The 23,335-nt window shown below is 42.8% G+C and overlaps 1 protein-coding gene across 2 annotated transcripts in view; it reads left to right on the top strand.

Moving 5' to 3' along the window:
• The window catches only part of r3hdm2 (R3H domain containing 2), a 67,183-nt gene that overhangs the window by 1,024 nt on the left and 42,824 nt on the right, over positions 1–23,335 (top strand). The gene's annotated exons all lie outside the window — the stretch shown is intronic.

The following is a 23,335-nucleotide window of genomic DNA, read 5'->3' as shown; positions in this document are numbered from 1 at the left end:
ACCCATGGCTGGTATTACTGATGAAGGATTATGGATATTTTAGGCCTACTCTAAGGTAGTTGGTTGTTTTATAAATTAGTCTAAAAACAACTTTGCTACACTGTTATGATGCTGTGTTTATAACTCCACTGCACTGAAGTCTGTTTTTGTGTTTAATGGACTCCTAAACTTTCTCTGCCCCATCCAGATTTAGTTAATTTAGTATGGCTCTAGGCCCTAATTGTTCTTTAGTTTGTTGGGATCCAACAGAAACAAGCCTGTGACTCATTTTGTGTTTCGACCCATAATTCATAAAACACCGGTGTTTCATCAAATGGGTGAACATGGGTGAGGAAGACTGGAATAAGAAATAATTGACAAATAGTCATCTCTCTCTCATCTCTCTGTGTCTTGGCTCTACGTTTTGACACTTGAGCCTAAAATAGGAAGAGTGTGTCAAACAAGGTGGGATCACGGCACAGACTGTTGGATCTGTGATTCAAACATCTGCTCTGGGTAAACGGCATGTGTGACTGGAAACATAAATATGCATATTAATTGGCATAGGCCAGGCCAATGACGTCTAGGATTGGTAATTGTCAGGCAGGGACTGCCACCACAATTACATTGGATGTTCAGATTGTCTTGAAAATGTCACCATTTAGCCTACTTCTTCTTTTATAGACTGTTCTGAATGAGATCAAGGATAGGTAAAGGAGGTATTAACTTCCTGAACAACATTCAATGTTTTTGGGCAGAACGCACTGGTACACTGAATGGCTCTTTTTGTATCAGAGACTGGTGTCCCATCTGCATCTGCATCTGTATGTCAGTCACCTATCTTTTCTGAATAATCTTGGGTCAGATTGTAGATGAAAGGGCAATGCATTTAGACTAGGTTTATCCACAGCAGGATCTGAGGAGGTGAATCATTGAATCAACAGTCTGCTGTTGCTAAGGCCAGTGATAAGAAAGATGGAGTATCCTGCCTGCCTGCCAGCAGGTTTCTTCCTTATGCTCTGCACCTTGCTTAGCTTGGACTTGCACTACGTATCAAACCATCTAGCATTGGTGGATAAAGACGAGTTTGTTCCAGTTCCAAATTTGTATTCTCAGTTTGACGAGTGTGAGATTTTCTCAACTGATTACAAAATTCATTTTTTTTTGTTGCAAGATGCATGACTATAGGAGTTACTGTATTTGCACGCCTGCAGAGCATATGATTTTATGGAATAAAGATATCCTGCTTGGTTTTACTATATTAAATATTTAATATATTAAATATGTATACAGGTAATGTTTCTCAATATAGGCCTAAATGCTTTGGTTTTTTTTTATACTGTATTTTACAGGCTGAAGCCATTCAGATTGGCAGCTACTATCCAATAAAAAATGATCTCTGTTAGTTTTTCGACCAGGTATCCATATCTGCTTCTGTCTCTGAATCTGTGTTTGCAGCAGCAGAAGAGTGGCTTTTTCTAGAGAGATTTGAAGAGCTATTTATAGATCTCTGCCAGAGCACCGAGCGTGGTGCTGTTGCTGCTGCTCCTCTCTCTCCCTTCTCTTCACCACTCCTGCTTCTGTTTCACCCATTCTCTCTCCATCTGTATTTGTTTCCTTTCCTTTTCCTGTTCTTTTGCTATATTGTTCTCCTTGCTCTTTTCTGCTATCTGTCTCTCTCTCTTTATTACCGTTTCTCCATCCTCTGTTATCGTCTCTATCCTCCATTGCTTGCTTGATGTAAATTATTGATCAGAGCAGAAGGGAGGTGACTGGTTGCGTGGCTTCAAGTCTGGCCTCAGATTGGGCATGGCTGCCTGACTGACTTCACTGTCACTGCTGCAAAGCAGGAAGGTTTTGGCATAATACTTTAAAGGGACAGACAACAGACAAACCCTCATCCATCACATGTTGAAATCCACCATCGGACCGCACAGCTCCAAGTCACAGCTTGAAAAAGTGTCTGTTTTGTTAGAAAAACTACTTGGAAAAAAAACTTGCACATGTTTGGAGTGTGTATCTAATGACTTAGTAGGAGGCTTTTTTCTAATCCAGGCCTCATTTAACCCATGTGTTCTATCAAAAGCCTATAAGAAACCTCCTATGTCCAAATTAAGTTGTCTTTAACAAAGACTTGTTTTGGCCTATTTTTCAGTGCAAAATATTTTTACAGTGTTTCCTAATGACTTTACTCCAGTTCTGTGCAATGTGCAAGGTCCTCAGCACCTTGTTAGGTGATCGTGTTAACGGTTCAGTCAATTTTATCTGTGGTATCTTTGGCTACTGATCCTCCCTCGACTCCTCCCCTTTCTCCTTCTTTCGTTCTCTCCCTCCCCTCCCTTCTCTTACCCTCCCTTGAAAGAAAGAGACTACCTGCCTGCCTAGATGCAGAAGAAGCTGCTGGACTTGGTTGGAAGCATTAGGTGGCATTAGTGCATGCTGTCCCCTTTATCCCACTCATGTGGCCAGCCTAAGACAAACCTTTTCCAAGGGACATTCTAGGACTGCAGAGACATTGGTTGGATTTTGCTCTTTAACTCGGCTAGATGAGGACGGGAGGACAGTTCAATATTAAATGTGTACAGTTTAAAGTGGAAAATACCATATACCCTAAAACAGAATTCATAGACTAGCTCATTCCTATGATCTAGAGTAAGTTTTTGTTGTCACTTGTTGTCATCAAGAGACAAATCCTAGATTTGATCCATATACTGTCAGTGGGAGACTGACTTTGTGGACAAAGTGACAGCCACCAGGGTGATTTTACAGGGATGTGGGCCTGTTTTCTGCTTCATAACTTTTAGCACTGTTGTGAAATGTAGTTCTCTCGGATATAAAAGCTCAAACAATATGAATCCACAAAATCAGTCTCCTATTCACTGCCTAGGAGCAGCCCCCATTTTTTTCCCTCTTCATGGCATCATAGCATCCTCTTCATGGCATCATAGCATAGAGCTGTGTTTTCTAATCTTGTTCCTCTGGATCCAGAGTGCTGCTGTTTTTCTCTCCTACCAGGTAGTTAATTGCATTCACCTTGCATTCCAGGTGTAAAATAGACCTGTATTAGATGGCTAGAATGAAAACCAGCAGGGCTGTGGGTCCCGAGGACCAGGATTGAAAATCACTGGCATAGAGCATTGATGCTCTGGGTTCTAGCTTTGGGAGAGATTGGTTCATGTTCACAAATAATTATTGATCTGTCTGAGACTGGCTGGTTCAGTGCTACTTGAATGCAAAGCTGGAATACTGCCTAGTTTGGCTGCATACTGTTCTATTCAAATTTTACGAACCGTGCCTGGTTACGCCTGGTCACATGGCGTCAACTCAAGAATCCGGCCACCTATGGGACAGACATCCCATAAAGAATAATTTTGGTTATTTTCAACCTGGGCCAGCCTAGTTATTGCCATTGTGACGGTTGATTGTGTTAAACATTTAGTCACTTCACTGTAGAGCTTTGAACCCAAGTTGAACCCAAAAAACGATTAAAAGAGGGCCTTTCAACACAATAACACCCACACTGCAGTCACACGTCTTTAAATAGGCCTAGCTGTTATTAAACAATTGTCACAACATTTCAGTTATAATGGTCCATTTGATACCTTTTAGCTTTGCTCACACACTTCCTTGTTTACTTTGCTGGCTCACGTCACGTCATTCACGTCATTCACGTCATATCAGAAGAACGGGATTTTGTTGCCCAAGTTTGAATGCGTTCTTTATGAGTTTTACTAGTTTTACTTTATGAATTTTATCATGTCTCTCTCTGAGCAACACAGAGAGACTGATGCACGCATTTATAACTAGCAGGCTAGACTATTGTAACGCTCTCCTTTCTGGTCTACCGAAGAATACAATAAATCAGCTACAATTAATTCAAAATTCTGCTGCACGAGTGCTGACTAAGACCAAAAGGAGAGCACACATTACACCTATTTTAAAGTCTTTACGCTGGTTACCTGTTAGTTTTCGTATTGATTTTAAAATTCTTTTATTAGTTTATAAGGCACTACATGGCCTTGCACCAGACTACCTCTCAGAAATGCTTTTGGTTTACCAACCAGGAAGGCCCGTCAGATCCTCCGGTTCTTCTCTTTTAGCTGTTCCACAAAGCAGAACAAAAACATTTGGTGATGCTGCTTTCAGCCATTACGCTCCAAGCCGCTGGAACAGCCTTCCAGAGGATCTGAGAGGAGCTGAAAATATTGATATTTTTAAACGTAAACTAAAAACACATCTATTCAGTCTGGCTTTTATGTAGTGTTTTAGAATTTTATGGTTTTAGTATTTATACTTATTTAATTTATTATCATTATTATTTATTTTTTTCTATTTTGTTTTATCAACATTTTACTGTTGATCATTATTATTTATTTTATTCTATTTTATCTTATTAACATTTTACTGTTTTACTATAATCAATTTATTTTGTGTAGTATTCATAATTTTATTTTTATTGGTATTTTTATTGCTTGTATTATCTTTTATTGTTTATCTTTTATTATCTTAACTACCCATCTTTTATTAATTTAATTAATTTAATTAAATTTAATTAATTTACCTTTTTTTGGCGGGGGGGGGGGTTGGTTGTTTTGGTGTGCATCAGTCTCTAAATTCATTTTTATCATCCTACGTTTTGTCAATCACTTGTAAACCACTTTGAATTGCATTTGATTTGTTTGAAAGGTGCTATATAAATAAAGTTTGATTGATTGATTGATTGATTGATACTAGTTGTAGCGGCAACATCAACAATCAATTGAATTTATTAATTTAAAATCAACCATAAACAAACTACAGATATTTCTTGCTTTTGTAAGTATGGTTGATTGTATTTGTGTGAATATTACTGACAATTTTGATTTTTGATACCTTGGACTGACGACATCGGTGGATTCCCTGCTATGTTTACCACTTGTGTTTACACACTTCCACAATTCGTAATGCCAGGTGGGACATAACGGAGCCCACAAAAAATTTATATCCTACTTGTAATTACCACTTGGAGGTCAACATGTACAGTTTTTCCCTGTCAGCAGTTTGTATTTATGGAAAATCCGATATGACATGAATGTGGCATCAGAATACTTGAACGGTCTACTTGCCAACTAACTCTTGCTAGTTAAAATAACATCTCATACTGCAATATACGTGAGTTTCAGGCAGTGGATAATTGTAAAATGTAGACAGGCCCCGCTGCAGTGTGGTTGTTATTGTGTTAAAGGACATGTTTTAATCGATTTTTGGGTGTGACTGTTGGACATCGTGTTGGCCCGCTGGGTGTGTATTGGAGAGGATTGCTACCTGCAAAGTAGAAGTAGGTAAAGCTCTACAGTGAAGTAATGGACGAAACAACACAATCGTCATGATGGCAAAGACTAGGGAAATAAGGCCCAGGTTGAAAATAACTGGAATTGTCCTTTAAGCCATGCCACCTTACTTGAAGTTCCCTGCTGTAGTTTCCTTTGATGCTGAACTTTTGACTGCCTCTCTCAGGCATTGGTTGCAGTAAGGGGTTGCAAGGAGAAGAAGATGCAAGTATGTAGTCTTGTGGGATTAATCTTTTTCCTAGCTAATGAGGTGTTTTCGTTATTTCCCCCCCCTCTCTCCTTCCTTCAATACCTGCTGTTATTTATTTTTGACCATAGCAGCAGTGCTCTATTTCACCAGCAGTAGTCAATAGCCCAAGCTTGTTCATGCTTTCCAGACACAGGCTGCAGATTACGACTTTTTGGATTCCCAAGGAATGGAGAGTATGGAAGATCTGCTATTAGTGAGAGTCAAAGCAGGTCCTTGGATTGTATCTGTTCCTGCAAATCCTGATCTATAATATGTGTCTTTTATGCAAAAAAGTAACAAAAAAAAGGAGTTGTGAAAGAAGAAATTTATTTTATTACTTTTCGCTCTCATTTAAGGGTCTTGCCATTGCAGCTAGTGACATACTGACTGATCCGAGCAGCCCTTTAAACAGCTGGGTTTCTTGACGAGCCCTGGGCTGGCTGTCATTGCAATTATATTGTTACAGAGAGAGGGAGAGAGGAACAGATAGAGAGAGCAAACAAGATGTATAAGAGAGCGAGAATCCACACAAAAGGGAGGGTTGGAGGAGAAGGGAGCGGTGAGAACTCTGCGCATGATAGGATAAGAGCAGTAGAGAGAGAGAGAGCGAGAGAGAGGGAGAGGGAGCCAGCCAGCGAGCAAGGCTTTCCGTTTCCCTGTAGTGCTTGTGCTTCATTCAGAAAAAGAAAGGGGGCAGTCAAAAGAGAGGTTTCTGTCCTCGTTCACAAAATAAAACAAAACAAGACAGAGGTGTTGGCACCTATAGACAGGAACGGGACCAGAACGTGTGTGAGGAGAAGAGAAAGAAAGAAGAAAGAGCTGAATAGAGTGACAGAGCTATCCATCCCTTAAACTCAGCTGATTTAGTTGCTGCAGGGGATGGAATTTATTCGGCTCCGGTATTTATTGAGACAAAACTAATGTCAGTGCTGTCTAGAGCTGCTTCTTCTGCTTCTGCTGCTGCTCCTGCTTCGATAATGTGCTTTTATCTGTGAGACACCTGATCCTACTTGGCTGGAAACCCACAGAGCTGAACTCTAAATACAGTAAGCCTGTACTGTGTGTGTGTGTGTGTGTGTGTGTGTGTGTGTTCATGTCTTTGTCAGTGAGTGTTAATAATATGAAGGTAAGTCGAGTAAGCTGTTGCCTATTCTTGTGCATTTCACAACTCTTGAGGTTTGGTTCAACTTGCAGCCATTGCCACTGTTATAATTGCCTCTTATCTTGGCACTTTTCATTGTTGCTCTTTTGTAACCTTCCTGAGGTATGATTTTGCTCTCAAAGAGTTCAGCTCTTTTTGCCGTCATCTCCCTTTATCGGAAGCCCATTATAGCTGTAAAGCGCTATAACAATTTGTTTAATTAGGCCCTAGTACCAGTGTAAAAATCAAAGAATGGGGCTTGCTGCATGACAGTGTGGCATAGGTTACATACTCTTTCACTTGCATAGGCTCAACTCACTCTATTACGATATGCTATAGCTGGAAAAAGAGCCCTGATTAGTTTTTAAGCAGATGGATTTTAATGATTACGGGCTGATGGTACCGTTTCATTTGTGGTGACTTGAATGGTGGCGGTGTGTATGCCTAGTTGTCAGTATGTGTATATACACACACACACACACACACAAAATGTGTTTAGTGAGGCCAGCACTGAGGTAATGAGGAATTCCCTTCTACTGTGTCCCTGTGCAGGAGGAGGGAGGGGGTGGAGGAGGCCTGGTGGGGGTGGAGAGTCATGGAGAAGTGGGCGTCACTCTGCAACCCTGTCATACTGAGGAAGGAGGGGTGCAGGGGAGAAAGGACACCCTATGGGTTTACATACAGCTACATGTGGGAAACCTTGCTTTGCATGGGGACCCTAGAGTTTATCCAAGAAGATACTTAAGGCTTGAAGGAGCAGTGATGGGTTATGATTAATACAGTTGATAAATGTACGGGAAATTAAATCTCTTTTTATCTCTAAAGATAATATGGGTTAGGGTTAGTTTATTTGCACTCCCACCCTTGCATGTCAGTGTTTTCCCCATTTATTTTTTTGCAGAACACAATGTGCGGGAACAGAGAGAGAATAGAGGGGAGGTGAGAGAGAGAGAGAGAGAGAGAGAGAGAGAGGCAGCGCAAGCGTGAGAGAAAGCAAGCAGCAGCAGAGCCCTCTTGAATAAAAAATCTGTCGCTATAAATAGCAAGTCGTCCTGATGGCCTCAGCGCTGTTTCAGGTTTAGAAAACCTGGCTTTTCCCTCTCTTTCTCTGTTCTGATGGTTATGGCACTTAGGCCTAGTGAATCAGACTCACAGTCCTCCTTATCACTTGCTCCTTTTATTCTTTTTTATTTTTATTTTTTTTCTCGCAGATATGTCTTGTGCAAAACATGGCTGTTTACATGATGAGTGTTTGTGTGTGTGCATGTATTTAAGCATTATAATAAATCAAGGTGCAAATCAAGGTGCATGAGTGATGCTTCTCTAGTGATGCACCCTAATTCAACTAGCTTGATGTTGATGATGCCATGATTCTAGCCTCTTGTCAATTAAAAATCCAAAAGGCAGACAACGACCACAACAACTCCCAAATTGGATAGAATCAGCCCATTTGGTGTCATGTTGCCAGAGCTAATGCTGTTTTCTCTGTAATGTCTCCTAGCCTACACATTTGGCCCCATTCTCCAGGGAGAAAAGACAGGCTAGCTGAAGTGGCTAAAACCAGCAGCTTAGCCCCAACCGACGTAATGAAGTCTGTCCTCTCACTTTTAGGAATTGTGTGCACGCATGCCTGTCTGTATGACCATGTGTCTATTTGTTGTTTGTTTGTTCTGCTCCCCAGGTAGTTGGTGCTCCTGCAGGATCCCTCCTGCATGCTAATTAGCAATCCGTGGGAAAAAGACTGAGCACGAAGGAGAGGGAGCTAGAGAGTTAGAGAAAGGGAGGAAAAAATCAATAGCAACCCCTGGAGTGGCTGCTGCTGTAATTGCTTTTAAAGTCAGCAGGTTCACACTTTTCTCATTCTCCTAACTCATATGCCAGAGTTCTTTTCTCCTCATGCTTTTCTCTTTTTAGATAAACTTAAACATGGAGGGGAAAATGGTCATAGAATGTTAGCTGTACTGTAGTAGCAAATCCCACCCCCACATCCCCCTCGTCTCCTCCCCATCCTTATCCTCCTCCTTCCATATCTCCCTCTTTCTTTGATCTCTTGCTGCCTTGGCTTTTGCCATCATGTTGTTAGGTGTGTTTGTGTGTGTGTTGAATGTATAGATCTCCAAGCCTTTATTTTGTTCAAAGCCAATTCGATCAGTTTAGTTTTTAAACTCCAGAAGCGGAGGCGGAGGATAGCGGTCACATGCGCAAATAGAAGTAGCAAGTCAAATGGACACAGTGAAAGCAGAGGGTACGTTGGTAGCCAGCTAACAGTAGCCGGGCAGGGGGAGTGGGTGTCTTAACCCCTTCAGTATCATTTTGTACAGTCAGCAGGCACAGTGTAGGTTTGCCTGTACAGGGTAAAAACCTTGTCAAAAAGTAACAGAGCTTGGATATCTTTTTACGCCATTATCAATCATTAACCACACAAGTTTGGCCCATAAAGCTTGCAGAAATGTAACTGTTTGTTCACTTGTGTAGTGCTTTGATGGTTCTTTGTTTCAGCAAGAAAAGATAGGAAAAAACTTGCATCTTAGTCTGCTTTAGGGCAGATGTGATGAAGTGATGGCCTTTTGGTGCAAATTAGCCAGGCCTAATCTTGTAACTACCTAAGAGAGAATAAAAAAGGTGCCACTATACTTAGCGGGGTGAAGTGATTGCTTTTGGAAGGAGAAAGCACTAAGGAAATGATGAGCAAATTGAGGGAACGATAACTGGAGAGAAGAGGTAAGATAGGAGAGGAGGAGGATACCGAACATGCTATACTCAGCCACCTTAGGTTTAGGGAGTGGTTGTTTATGATGTAGCGAGAAGGCAGGGATGATGGATGGTGAGATTGAGGGACTTTGAGAAGAAGAAAAACTGGAAGAAGGTGGTGATGGATAAGCTGCTATACTTAGGCGGATGGAGGTTTTAGGAGCGGTTGGTTGTTTTTGCAGGTGAGCAGATGGCAGAGCGCAGCAAGACGCTGACCTGCCACCACTGTCAGGCCAGCTACGTGATCTGGCTCCTCGCGTGCCGTGTGCAACTCCTCTAATTAACGCTACCTCCTAATCTGAGCTGGGGCTGCAGTGCTGCCAGTGCCATACACACTCGCTCTTTCTCTCTCCCCCTCACACACAAAATGGGTGAGCAGAGCGCGACAGATCTGATGAGTTGAAAAATAGCAACAAATTTCAAATGCAAAGATGTTCTTGATTAAACATGCATAGGCTGTTTGGGGAGGCGTTTTTATTTGCTGAGGTGGAATAATCACAATGAAGCAAAGGGACCTTGCGTTCAATAGGACTTTTATCCAAACCTCTATGGAATAAGAGTTTACTCTGTGTGTTGAAATGAAATGTTAAATATTTGAAGTCTGGGGGGGGAGGGCTAGATTGGGATCTACTCTACTGTATTCAAAATATAGTCTTGGCCATACTTAATCTAGCCCACAGGTCTGTCAGATGTTCTCTGTAGAATGTACAGGATGTCATTTTGAGACCGTGGTCCATACATATCCCAGCCAACAGCAGGTCTGTCATCAGCCCCCTATTTTCCTATTTTAGTCATTGTCGTCATTGTCAGAACATCATAGTAGCTCCTTGCCCTGGTGTAATGGCAATGCGTAAGGGACAGAGACCATGTTTATATCTGTCGGTGTCTGAGCTGACTTGGTGTTATTGTTGCTGCTGTTCCCACTGTTTATGCTCTCCCTGTTGATGTGTGTATGAGATCTCATCTGGTGTGTGATAGAGAGGTCTTCTTTTTGTGGTGTGAGTTTGGTTTGCAGACCATGACCTGTGGGTCTGTGGCCTAGGGGATTTGAGGGGGCTATATTTAGCTGGCTGGGTGCCTGGGGAGAGGAGGAGGAGGGTGGTGGGAGGGTGGATAGGCTATGAGGAGGAGTGGTAGGGGGGATGCTGGCCGGTAGACTGAGATGTGACCAGGCCTCTGTCTGTCTGTCTGTTGGCTGGCTGGATGTCTGAATGACTTGCTGGCTGGCTTGTTGCCTGCCTGCTGGCCATTTTGGGAGTGGACAAGCCACATTGAAAGAGGCCACACTGACTGCTGGCCCAACAAAGACAGCCTGGCTGGTTGACTGGCTGGATGCCTGACTTCTGGGCTGGTCGGCTGGCTGGCAGGCAGGGCTCGTAGCTCTTGAGAGTCACTTACACAGCCACCATCACTGTTTTGGCAAGGCAGCCCAGCCAGCCAGCTGTCGTTAAAAGTGTGGCTGTGGCAAATGGAGGTGTGTGTGCAGGTCATTGAGGACATTGGCTACCATCTGGACACATCAGCTTTAGGTCTATCTGTGGGGCTTTGTGGGGCAGTGCTTTGATTGTGCCTTTTTGATTACTTAATATATTTCAGGGTATAGCTAAGACCATCTTTTTCACCATGCAAATGCAAGTTCCAATTACTATCAGTCCACAATTAATCACTAAAATAGTAGCAGTCTTAGCCATAATAAGCAGCTCCACAGCATTTCATCTTGAGGAAATTACAAAGGTGTTTGTTGCCAGTGGGATAGGTTTGAAAATGCTTTGGATTTAGGAACAAACATAATGTTTGACCCAATTAAAGACACCACTGGCACTGTGTGTTGGGGCAGTTCATATAAGAAATGCAATTCATCATATTGGGATTCCACATTGATTCCACAAAGTTACCGGCTAGTGTGACGGGTGACCTTTATTGATTCATCTGCTAAAGACTATTCATTTCTGACCCCTACTTACTACTTACTACAGTGGGTGTTTTAAAAGGAGTTAAAATGAAATCAGATGTTTTAATTTTGATGAGGTAATCGTAAAATTTAAAATGGTAAAATACAATTCATTGTGCAGCCCTATTCAGTAGTTCAGAGTTTTGATAATTGGGATTTTCATTTAAGTGGTCAGAAAGAAAATACCTTAAGTGGGCTGCCTAAGGGTTCAGTAAGCAGGGAAACCCCTGTCTGGTGTGGCCTGAGCTGTGGAAGTTGGCTGTTTAATAGCCTAGAGTCCATTGATTCCAGTCTTCTAAAGGTGTAGATGCTGCCATCAGTCTGTTCCTCAAGTGCTATCGTCATGTAGGCTAGATTTGTTTTTTTCCTTTTTGGCTGCTCGCAGTGGGTCATCCATCACACTTGACTACGCCCACAGCATGTGTGTCAATCACAGGAATTGAGTGGGTCTGTATTGATCTACAATCTTCATTATTGAAGAGTGGGCAACTCACATACAGCATGTTACTGTGGCTAATCATTTCATTAACAGAGCTTGAAAATCTACATTTCATCTACAACAACACACTTTTATGAGTATGTTGATTGCTGACTTGATTGTGAATTGGTGAAATTTGATCAGGCTGGGCATTGAATGGGCGTACAATATTTAGGTTTCTTTTAGTTACTTTCTTTATATGCTGTGTTCCTTGCTTGCTAACATTGCCAGAGTTATTTAGGCCTTGATATATTCAGGATGTTGTTTAAATGAGCTGTCAGGAGGGGTTATAAAGATGATGGAGAGTGGATGTTGATTTTCCTGTAGTTGTTGATTGAGGGTTTGCACTCTGTAGGCTCAATGTCTTAACCTAGCTTAAAAATGTAGGTGTATATCCATGATACAACACTTGCATTTAGTAACCACTTGCACTTAATAAGTTACATTTTAGGCATGTATCTGATGCTCTTGTCCAGAGCAGCGTAGCATAAATGTAACCAGTTGAATAAATTACAAATCATGAACCATTATAATTTCATGTAGCCTAATAATATAGGGGTCCAAGGGAAAAATTCATAGAGAAAGATAGATGCTGGAAAGAAACCATTCCAGTAAGCATCTGTTCAGAGGAGGGGAGGGAGGGGGGTACAGAGAGAGATGACTAGAGAGACAGACGGCAACAGCTGGAGGCAGCTGGAGAGGGAGATTGAGGGATAGGACTAAGAGAGGTGTGAGCAACCTGTACATTAGCCCTTTTACTGTATTTGCTGTTCCCCACCTGGGGCCAAGTCAGTAGCCTTGTCAGTGTGTGACCTGGAGGATGCTGGCCAACTTGGCTGATAAACAGTGGATCTCTAGCTGGGGTAAAGAAGGGCCGAGTGAAAGAGCGGCAGAGACAGTCAGCTACAGACTTCCAGCTAAACAGAGAGACGGTTAGAAATGACGAGAGAGAGAGATGGTGAGAGAGACACCTAGAGACAGCCAGAGAGAGAGACAGCGACAGCTGGAGATAGCCAGTTGGAGAGAGAGAGAGAGAGAGAGAGAGAGAGAGAACAAGAGACAGCAAGAGGCAGCCACAGAGTGAGTGCAGGAGAGGGATGGGGATAACAGAGCAAAGTAGTTGTGTGATGGCTCAGGCTTGATTTATGCTCCAGTAGTCATCGGTGGTCCCTCCCCGGGGCCTGGGGTTCCTTGCCTGCCTGCCTAGCTGGGTGAGGCATTCCAGGAAAGCCCCAGTGATGGAGCTGCTGACTTGTGCTCTGCCGGACTAGGGCTTTCCTCATTAATACATCAACCATGGAGATTGGCCATGTGGAATGGCACACAGGGTTCACACTGGCAGACACACATGGAGTCATACACATGCACACAATTCCCCATTGCATGACAAATTCACATGCACAAGCATTTGAAACACGCTCATAAATACAAAGCAGGCGCAACAGATTTATTATTGCCTTTGCGTGCATCACAGGAGACACGAACCGGCCAAGGTTCTTGCATTCCTTCTGCTGCTCCTTGCCTGTGGACATGAGCCAATGGTCCCCTGGTGGGTTGATGGCACTTCATTTCACTCGACAGCAGAATTGATCTGCTGGCAATATGGAAATCTAATTAAGTTGTTACATAGATTGAGTTAAGAAACTGCAGCTTTTTAGGGATTTTATCATAGCAATCACAGACACTTAAAGGCAACGACAAATAGTGCATGGTAGCCTAGATTTTTGTCATTCTTTGAAATGCTAGAAAGTCTTCTGAGTAAGTGGTAATCATGTGATATTGCTCGTTTGATTGCTATTTCACTCTGGCCCTCTGGTTTCCACTATACAGCCCAACTGAGGTAGTCTGGGCTTATTCATTTTTGTCACAGAATTTACCCCCAAACAGCACTTTAGTGTTTCTCTCTGCTGCGTGTTGCTAGCACAAGTGCCTGTTGTCTACACTTTGAAATAAACAAATAGGCCTACTGCTTTTTCATTTTCATCAAGCCCCACTTGGCCCCTCAGCGGGAAAGGGGCTAATGTGTCAGACACTGCGTCAAACTTTAACTTGCACATTTGGAACAATGTCCCGTGGTCTACCTTCCCATGTGAGCTAGCTTTAGCATACTAAATGCACTAGTAAATCTGGCTCGCTACTTAGGAGTGATGCCTAACAATGCATGCTGAGTTCACCTTGCCCATATGTCAGTGAGGGAAGGGCACTTCCTCTCTATCTGCTGAGGCCTACTTTCTTATTCTGGAGGCCTGTTCTTCTGTCTGTGAGCTCAATCTGTTTAGTTCAGGGTTCAGCTCCACCAGACCTGATAGTTAGTCACAGCTCCCATCAGGATGGAGTGGAACAGTTCTGTCTGAAAGCAGACAGTGTGTGAGGGGAGTCACTGTCAATCTGCACACTTAAATAACTCTGTGTGAATGACTCTTATTCTGATCACTTTGCAATCCCCATTAAGTCTGTGTGTGTGTGTGTGTGCGTCCCTGTGTGTACATCGTCACGTGCACGTTTATGCACGTACATGTCTGTGAGAGTGAGCCGTGTTGCTAGTAACCCATGCTGTTGTGAGTCAGTGTGTATTAGTGAGTATATCTGTGTGTTGGTGTTTATTTGTGTTTATGTGAGTACCCAGTGTGTTTGTACACTGGTAAATATACCGAACTCTGTAATTGGGGAAGGGGGGGGTAGAGAGAGAGAAAGGGAGAAAAATATGGGGGTGTTGTGGGATATGGCTGCTTTTCTCTTGGTGACAGAGCCTGTTGCCATGGAGCTGGTCCTCCCATTGGTGGAGACCTGGTCCAATCGCTTAACAGCATAGACTGTTTCATCATTGAGAATTTTTTCCTGTCTTCCTGTCTCACTAGCCATCCCTCGCTCTTCCATCTTTCTCCCTTCTCTTTTTTTCTCTCCTATCTCCCTTGCATTTTCCTCTACTGCTTCCCCTTCCCAGAGTAAAAGAAGTGCAGAAATTACATAAGGTTTGTAATGAGAGCAGGAGCTGCTATCCGATTTCGATTTGACACAGTTATTTTTATTTATTTAATTTACATCAGCAGCCCAAGTAAAGCAGGCAGCATCTTTCACAAATCTCCCTACTGTACTTGAGAATGCAAGATGAGCCCTCCAACCCCCCACCGAATCATTTATGCGTTTATCCGCCGGCTAAGATATTTTGTTATCTTGAGTCATGCTGCTGTCAGGGAGATTTGAAGGCTCGGAGATGCTGTACGGCAGTGAGAGCGTCATGTAGCCCACCTTTTGGGCAGACAGTGCTTGTTTAGCAGTGGCTGATGGTGCAATATATGTTTTAAGTTAGAAGTTAGTGTCTGTCCAACACCTCAATAGTTGGGGAAATTAAGTTGATGCTCTCTTCAGCATATCAGTGAAGTAACCACTTTGCAAAGCTTGGCAACTGCTTCAGTCCTGACCCTAAACTTTTGTTTGCTTTACTTCAAACAACATGCAGTGCACTTGCTACTGCACAAATAAAGAGTTTAGGCTGCATCATCCCCTTAGCACCTGCACTATTGCATGTGAACGTTTTCCCATCTCTGCTACTCAGCAGTTCAATCTTCCAAGCTTTACATGAGAGTAGTGTTTTTCAAGGGTCCTTTGCTATTAGAGCTACTATGCTATTCTATTGTCCTTCATCTTCCAAGGTAAAACTCTGTGATGTGCTCTGGTATTATTAATGCATTCCCTAAGGGTTCCCTCTTGTTTGACAGGCTGATGAGAATATGCCTCCTAGGCCCATTTGTCCAGCAAGCTCCTGTTATTGGACATTACAGTGGCTACTGATGGGGTCAAAATAGAGCTGAAGTGCATTAAATAGCAGGGTTTTCCTGGTTTCTGTAGAGGCTTAGGTAAAAAATGCCAATGGTGTGGATTTTGCAGATTGACCTGGAGGTTTAAGACTCTCAAAGATCAAACAACAATCTTTGTGGGCAACAATAAGGCGATCAGAATCCAGTGTGATGTGCTGTGCAAGGAAAAATCAAGATAGGAAGAGACTTCAAAAGCTGCATGCTTTATTTTCTGCGTCAAGTTTTGTGTTGGGTTGCAAGAAAAGAACATGCTTAGGTGTGCCTAAAATTTTAATAGACATGGCAAACTCTGTTTAAAGTTAAACTCTCATCATGCTACTCGTGCATTGTGTTGTTGTCCAAAAGTTCCACTGTCCCTTGCATTTATATTTCCTGTGGGTGAATGGTGTTTTATTTGTCAAGCTGAAGAACTCTTTCATCATCTCTGTCCATCAGTGTCTTTTGCTTACTCCTCTCTCATGTGTTTCATTTTCTTTCACTCTTGTCTATGTCTCTGTTTATCTCTTTCTCTCCCTCACCCACATTCCTGCACTACTGCCTTCATCAATAATGCATGTGAGATCAGGATCCCCTCTTTCTCTACTGGCACTCATTCATTATGAAGAAGGGAGGCTGTCGTTCATTTGGCCAACACCTCTTTCTCTCCATCTCCCCATGTCTCCATGTTTAATGAATTTGGTTGCGCCTCCATACATTCCTTCTGTGTCTCTTTCCCTCCATCCACCCCCACCCCACACAGCAGAGAACATAGGTTATAACCAGTGAGAGAAGCAGAGCGAGAGTTAGACTTGGAGAGAGAGCGACAGGTAGGTAGCTAGCTAGCTAGGGAGGGAGGGAGGGAAGGAAGGAGGGAGAGAATGAGTCATAGCTTGTCCCACAGGACTGCGTGGGCTGGCTGAGTGGAGGAGGATGGCGTCAGCAGCAGGCCTGACAATTTAAGAGGACACATTAAAAGAGGAAGAAAAAGAGGAAGAAAAAGGAGAGAGCTAACAGTTAGCAGTGGGTGGATGGAGAGAGAGATATCGATGGGAGGGGTTGAGGTGGAGGGGGCGGAAGGCAGGCAGGGGTATCCTCGCTGCACTGAGAAAGAAGCGAGAGGGGGTGGCAGCAAGGACAGAGAGACAGATGGAAAAAAGTGAGAAACCCCTTCTTCCGCTGCGTTTCGCCGTTGACGTATTTTTCCTCGTCAGTGTCTTTGCCTCTATACACTCTGCCTTTGGAATGTCTTTCTCTCCATATCTTTGTCTCTTGTCATCTTAGTTTCCCCGCTTTGTTCATTTGAGCCTTAGAGACGCCTGTTTTGTGAAGACACTTTTGTCTTCATCACTTTCACACGACAGTGCTGTGTGTGTGTGTGTGTGTGTGTGTGTGTGTGAAAGAGAGAGAGAGCGAGAGAGAGAGAGACGGAGTGAGAGAGTGCATGACTGCACCAGTTATGTGTATGCATTTTGGTCGAGCAAAGCAGTCTCTGTATTGGTGTGGATGCGAGTCGTTAAAGTAGCTTACCCTTCCCAGACCATTCCCCCTCCACCTCTACAACCCCTCTCGCTCTGCCAGCCCTCATTCCCTCCCTGTGTGAAATCGTACAGTGCAACTGACGGAAAGGGGAATCCTCTCTGACATGCACAGACAAACACACACTGGTGCGCACACACCGCAAGCACCGCTGATGTATAATATGCACACACTGAGCTTGCACAGACTCTACCAATCACACACCAGCCTCCACTGTGAAGACATAACCTTGCTGCCTTTTGTGAAATGGGTTCTCTCTGACGTCAAATGGGCTAGGTGCGCGGCTGAATACAGAGGAGCTGAATTGGGTCGAGCTGCCTCTGTACTTCTCTCCCACTGCTGTGTCTGTGGGTTCGTACGTGCCTGCTCACTCTTGTTTGCACCGTGCTCCGTTTCCATTCACCTTCATCTTTCATTCAGCTTCTGCAGAGAAAAGGGAGAGACATGTCTGTGCTCCGCATGTCTGTCCTATTATGAAATTTCCCTTGATAAATGACTATGATTACAGATGCGGTTCTCAGAGATTACTCACGATATTGTAGGATTACACAATGTTCATTCTTCGTTCACTTGTACTGACTGTCATTAATGAGCATTAACTAGGATAGGATAGTACAGATATAGCCATTGCCCCCATTTTTTAATGTATGCACTGCATGCATTCAGAAAATCGAGATGCACTGTTGCACTGCTGGTGAATTATTTTTCTGAATTATTTTTTTTATTCATTCATTCAGTATTGTTTTCAGTGCAAGTAATGATCTTGCAACTATTTGATCGAGTTTTGTGTTCCAGTATGCCTGTTGGGATAGATGCATGATGGGGGGGACTCAACAATGACTGCCACTGCAGTTTAACTTGTAGCTCAATGTCCCCTGTTTGTGAAAATAAATAATACTTTTCGAATTTGCATATAGGCGCACTTTGGTAGCAGTTTGCATAGAACCCTGCCTATCAGGCTGCTTCTGTATGTCTGCCAGTAGTGTAAGGGTTTTTTGTAAGAACATGTATAAGTAGTTGATGACCCTCTAAGAGCACACAACAACCTTAAATAAACAAGCTGCAAATCTATCAGATCCCATTCAAGAACTCTATGTAAAGGAGGAGGCATCAGTTGAACTCATTCGGAAACCTTGTGCAATTTAAAAGTCAAAATATTTCCTGGACATTTTTAGGCTATGAATATATGACAATTTAATTTATGTGGTAAAGGATAATGTTTAGATGGGACACCATAACCTCAACTTGGGGATACTATTTGGAGACAGCAATGATAGAGCAGAGGTTTCTTTAAAAAGGTTTAGGGGGCAATGTTGCTTGTATAAGATGTTGAGAATTCTCCCCTGAGCACAAAACAACCTTTTTGGAACAAACTAAAGCTGTTGGAACACATTCAAATTGATTAATGTATTCATGGGAGTAGATACATCATTTGGCATGACATTGAGTGCATAGTCTTCCGTGGTCAGGAAAACAAAATCCACTTAGATCAGCCACTTGAGAGTTTAATAGTTAAACAGTTAAAAGACTTGATATAGCCAAGCTCTTCTCTCCTAGCCGCTACCATGCAGTAGAATTCCTCTCATTTCTGTGGCTTGCCCCGCTGCTAACTATTGCCGAGACCCTGACCCAGCTTGACCTGGAGTGGCTAAATTTGACAGCGAGACTCATACCTGCACTAAATATCTAGCCCGACTAGCCTACTGTCTGCGAGGTGGTCATACACCTGCTTGTGTGCCCGAGAGAACACGCACACATTCACTCACTCACTCACACACACACACACACACACAGCGTAGGCCTACTCTCTCTTGTGCTTACACACAGACAACTCTCTCTGTCTCTCTCACTGACTCGCCCACTCACTCACGCGCACACACTATCACTCAGAGCTCCCAGCATTGGCTGTCTGTTGTGTGGTAACCTGACACAGTGGGCAGAGCAGTGTATGACCTGTGTCTCTCAGCTGGTTGCCTGTCATCAGGAGGGCCAATATAAGAGACTGTATGGCCATTAATGTGTGAAGTGGGTCAGAGTGCCCTGCACCGCATTGTGAGAGTTGATGGTGATTTTGTGGGTGGTGTGTGGGTGTGTGTATGTTCCTGTGTGGCCCGTGTGTGTGCTTACCTGCGGGGTGTTGTCAGATTTTGTAGGATTCTCAAAGCTTGCTTGGCTTCTGTGGTACTAATGCCAACGTTGAAGATTGGAAGCCAAATTGTGTGGGATTGTTATTGTGTGTTCATGTTAAAGGTGATGATCATCGCTATGTTCACATGGTTGCTGTGAGTTATCTATCAGTACATTTTATTTTGCTGGGTTTTACCATAAAACCTTAAAGGAGCATTTTGTGAATGTCTTTGTGAATTATCAGTAGGGGTGGGCGATATGGCCCTAAAATAATATCACGATATTTCAGGGTATTTCTGCGATAACGATATTCTTGACGATATGACAAAATACTGAAAAATATTTTATTATTAATTTCAAGAACATACAATTGCAACAAAATAAGTGTTGACTGACATATAAAAACAAGTTTTATATCTATATATTTTATACATAAATGTAACAGTTTGCCTTCAAATATACAGTAAAAACTAAACAAAAATTATCTCTCAGTTCTTTAGTTTGTAAACAACAACAGTAACTCAGAGTGAGATTCAGATTCTGTATAAAATATAAATAGTAGGGTCCAGCTTTTTAATAAGCTGTTTGAAGCTTTCCTTCTCAACTGTTTGGATTGGCATCATATCTTTAGCCAAACAAAATGTGACCGCTTCGGTAATATCTTTCCAGCGTTTGCTTTTTCTGTCATACGGAGTACAACTTGCCAAAGATTCGGCGATGCTATGCTGAACCAATGTATTTTCTCTGCTTGGTTTTTAACTCATAGTAGCTGTTGAGCTCTCCTCGCGGGATTTTGGCTCTCCTCTTACTGAACCGGGTGCTTCTGCTTGAGGTGGTGAAATAAGTTCGATGTATTGCCCCCTTTTGTTGTTACACTCTTCTTGCACTGCTTACATATTACCGTGGTTTGTTGTACATCTGCTCTTTTGTAACCAAACCACTTCCACACTACTGAAGTCGCTCCCCTTTTTGGAATTAACTCCTCCACCATGGAGGTGGAGGAGTTAAGCATAAGTTACGCACGTAACGTACGTCATACCGTTACGCAGCGTAACGGTGTGACGTCATTACGTCAACAAGTCGGAATATTGCCATTATCACGATATTATTTTTTTTTTATCATATTAAAAATGATACCCGTATTATCGTGAACGATACGATATGGCACACCCCTAATTATCAGTGCACTATTTATTGAAAGTGAATCCAAAACTTGATATCCTGCTGAAATATTTGGTTAATATGATCTAATTAGGCCAATATGGTGCGATAATCTCTGCTGCTCCGATGTGACTGACCCAAGTCCTGCTTGAATGTGTTGCCCTGCTGCATGGCTGCAGTCAGATGTGATGAGTCCAGACGGCTGGCAGACAGACGTTGTCATCAGCCCCACAGACACACTGACTGAACTGGGACACAACAGGCAGAGTTCAGTGCTGCTGTTGCTGTTATTGGTGTTGTTGAATCTGCAGAGTACAATCCTTATTATGACACGCTGTAGTTTAGGCTGTCTGGTCTTACACCTGCATCACACTTAACGTGTTGAATACATTACACTTCAATGGAAGGTCATTCATTTCAAATGAGAGAATTCATTACCACTGCATCATTCTGTTACAGATGCATTGTGTTGCGATTAGGGTGTTGCATGTGTTTTTTTCTGCAAATGCGTAGATAATGCATGCGTAAACTAAAGCCAGTATTGTGTCCTGTGTTTTGCTGCCTCTTGGAGAGGTTTTTGTGCTAAAAATATTTTGTCAGTGAATCGGAGTTGTAGCAAAAGTTTATGTTGTAATACTACAACTGATAACCACATCTAATCAGTTTCATCACAATACATTTGAGTCACAGGATCCTTGAATAGAACTCTGCACATAGTGTTTTAGCAACACAGATGCATTGCAGATAAGGTGTGATCCTGACATTACTCTGAGACCCCAAGCAATCACATTGCTGTGCTACTGTTTGGTGGACAAGTTGAGCTAGCTGATTGCCAGCTGTAGCTCCCAGTGGTATTGCAATAACAGGCATGGCGTGTAGCAGTGCTCGGACATGACTGGCTGCTAAGACGGCTGTGGCCAACTCTTCCTCCCTGATGAAGAAGACATGAAGACCGACTGGTCTCAAATCATACAAAATGAATTGATTTCCAGAAACTGGTTGTTTTGAGTTGCTATGTGAACACATAGTTAGCTGTGTCACTGTTATGTGCTCATTCAGGGTATCATGTCCCTTTGTATTTAGATGTTCAGCCATCTTTGTTATATTTACGGGTGTGTGGAATGTAGGCATGTGTTTTTGTATTTGCGTGTTTAAGGTGCTATTGTTGTTCAAGTATTAATGTCTTAGATTGCTTGAGCTTAGAAGAAATTGGAATACCAACGACATGCATATTCTGGTCTCTCACTCTCTCTCTTTCTCTACCTCCTCCCCTGTTCTCTCCCCTCCTGTCTCTCCATCCCTTTCACACTCCGCTCACTGCATTCCACATATTTATTTTTAATATCATCCTTCTCCCTGCCCTTCTCACTGGTACTCGCTCAACGCAAATGGCAGCAGTTGAGAATGACGTTGCTGTCTCCTTGGCAACCCTGTGGGCCTGTGTGTGTGTGTGTGTGTGTGTGCGTGGAAGAGGGGAGGGAGTGAAGAGAGAGCCGAGGGAGGGCGAGAGAGGAATGGGTGGAGGAGGAGAGAATAGGCAAGGCTGGTTCATTCATAAGCGCCCCCATCTGTGGCTCTCATTCACTGTGTGTGTGTCTTACCGCCTCTCTTTGTCATATAGCGGGGACAGTGCCACTCAGCCATGTGATTGACACTTTAGATGAAACATTTGCATTGCTCTCTGACCAACAATATTCACTCTTTTTGTGCAACAGTACACTGTGTGTGCGAGCAAGCAAAAGAGGGAGATTAAAAGAGACTGAGCCCGTGTCAAGCTTTTGTATCTGCCTAGATAGTGTGGCTATGTTCTGTTCTGTGCTGCTGCATCGTAGGCTTGTATAAGCGTCTCCAGAGTGGGGTTGGGGTGTGTGGGTGTCCTGGTCATTGATGCAGTGTGGTGATGCTGCTGCTGCTACTGCTGCTGATGACGTCTTTGCTGTTGCATTGCCTGGGTCTTTCCCACACTGGGAATCCCTGCCTCGTCTGTTCGCTCATCTCATCTATCCTGCAGCACAGCACAGAACGGCGGTACAGGCAGGGACACACACACACACACACACACGCACGAATGGCATTTATCCACACAGACTGCATGCCCACATGCAGATAATCATGCTTCCATAACCTGAATTTGCTCTTCTCTTGCACACTCTTTGTGTTATAATTGCATGCATGCACATAGGATTGGATTCATTCACTCTTGTGCTCTTTCAATCTTTTTTTCCTCTTTTATCCTTTTCTCCTCTGGCCTTCTCTCAACATACAACACAACCACACACAACGCATGCTGTTGTTGACCCTGTGACGCCAGAGGAAATAGGCTTGTAGGACAGATGGAATGTTACTCAACTGTGTGTGTGTGTGTGTGTGTGTGTGTGTGTGTGTGAGTGTGAGTGAGTGCACATATGCTAAAGTCGTCAGAGTTACTGCACTGGTGCAAAGATTCACCCTGAAGCTGTTTGTGATTCCCTGTCATGTTTTTCCATGCTGGGAAAACTGGTTTAATGATGTCAATGATGCTGAGAGTGAGAGCAAGAGAGGATAGGAGTCATGATGATAAGGATATGATCAGCATAATGATTGCTGTAATTTAACAATTTTGTTAGCTGTGTTTTTTTCTGATTGGAGGAAGTTTAATTAAGAGTTAGTAGTTTAATTGGAAGAAGTCAATTTCTTTTCATCTTTTAGGTTACAGTTTATTTTCCATTTGCATTTTTTAATTTTAGATTTATTTTATAATTACAGTTGCATCTTCTCTGTTTCTTACTAACATTTTATTGTGACATTATTACTCCTAATGGAACAGTAAATAATAAAGCATTCAACATTAGGTATTCTATTTTCATTTTGATCCT

Source organism: Centroberyx gerrardi, chromosome 5, assembly GCF_048128805.1.
Source record: "Centroberyx gerrardi isolate f3 chromosome 5, fCenGer3.hap1.cur.20231027, whole genome shotgun sequence".
Taxonomy (NCBI): Eukaryota; Metazoa; Chordata; class Actinopteri; order Beryciformes; family Berycidae; genus Centroberyx; species Centroberyx gerrardi.
Note: the sequence above shows the minus strand (reverse complement) of the source record. Positions and strands in the feature narration are given on the sequence as shown.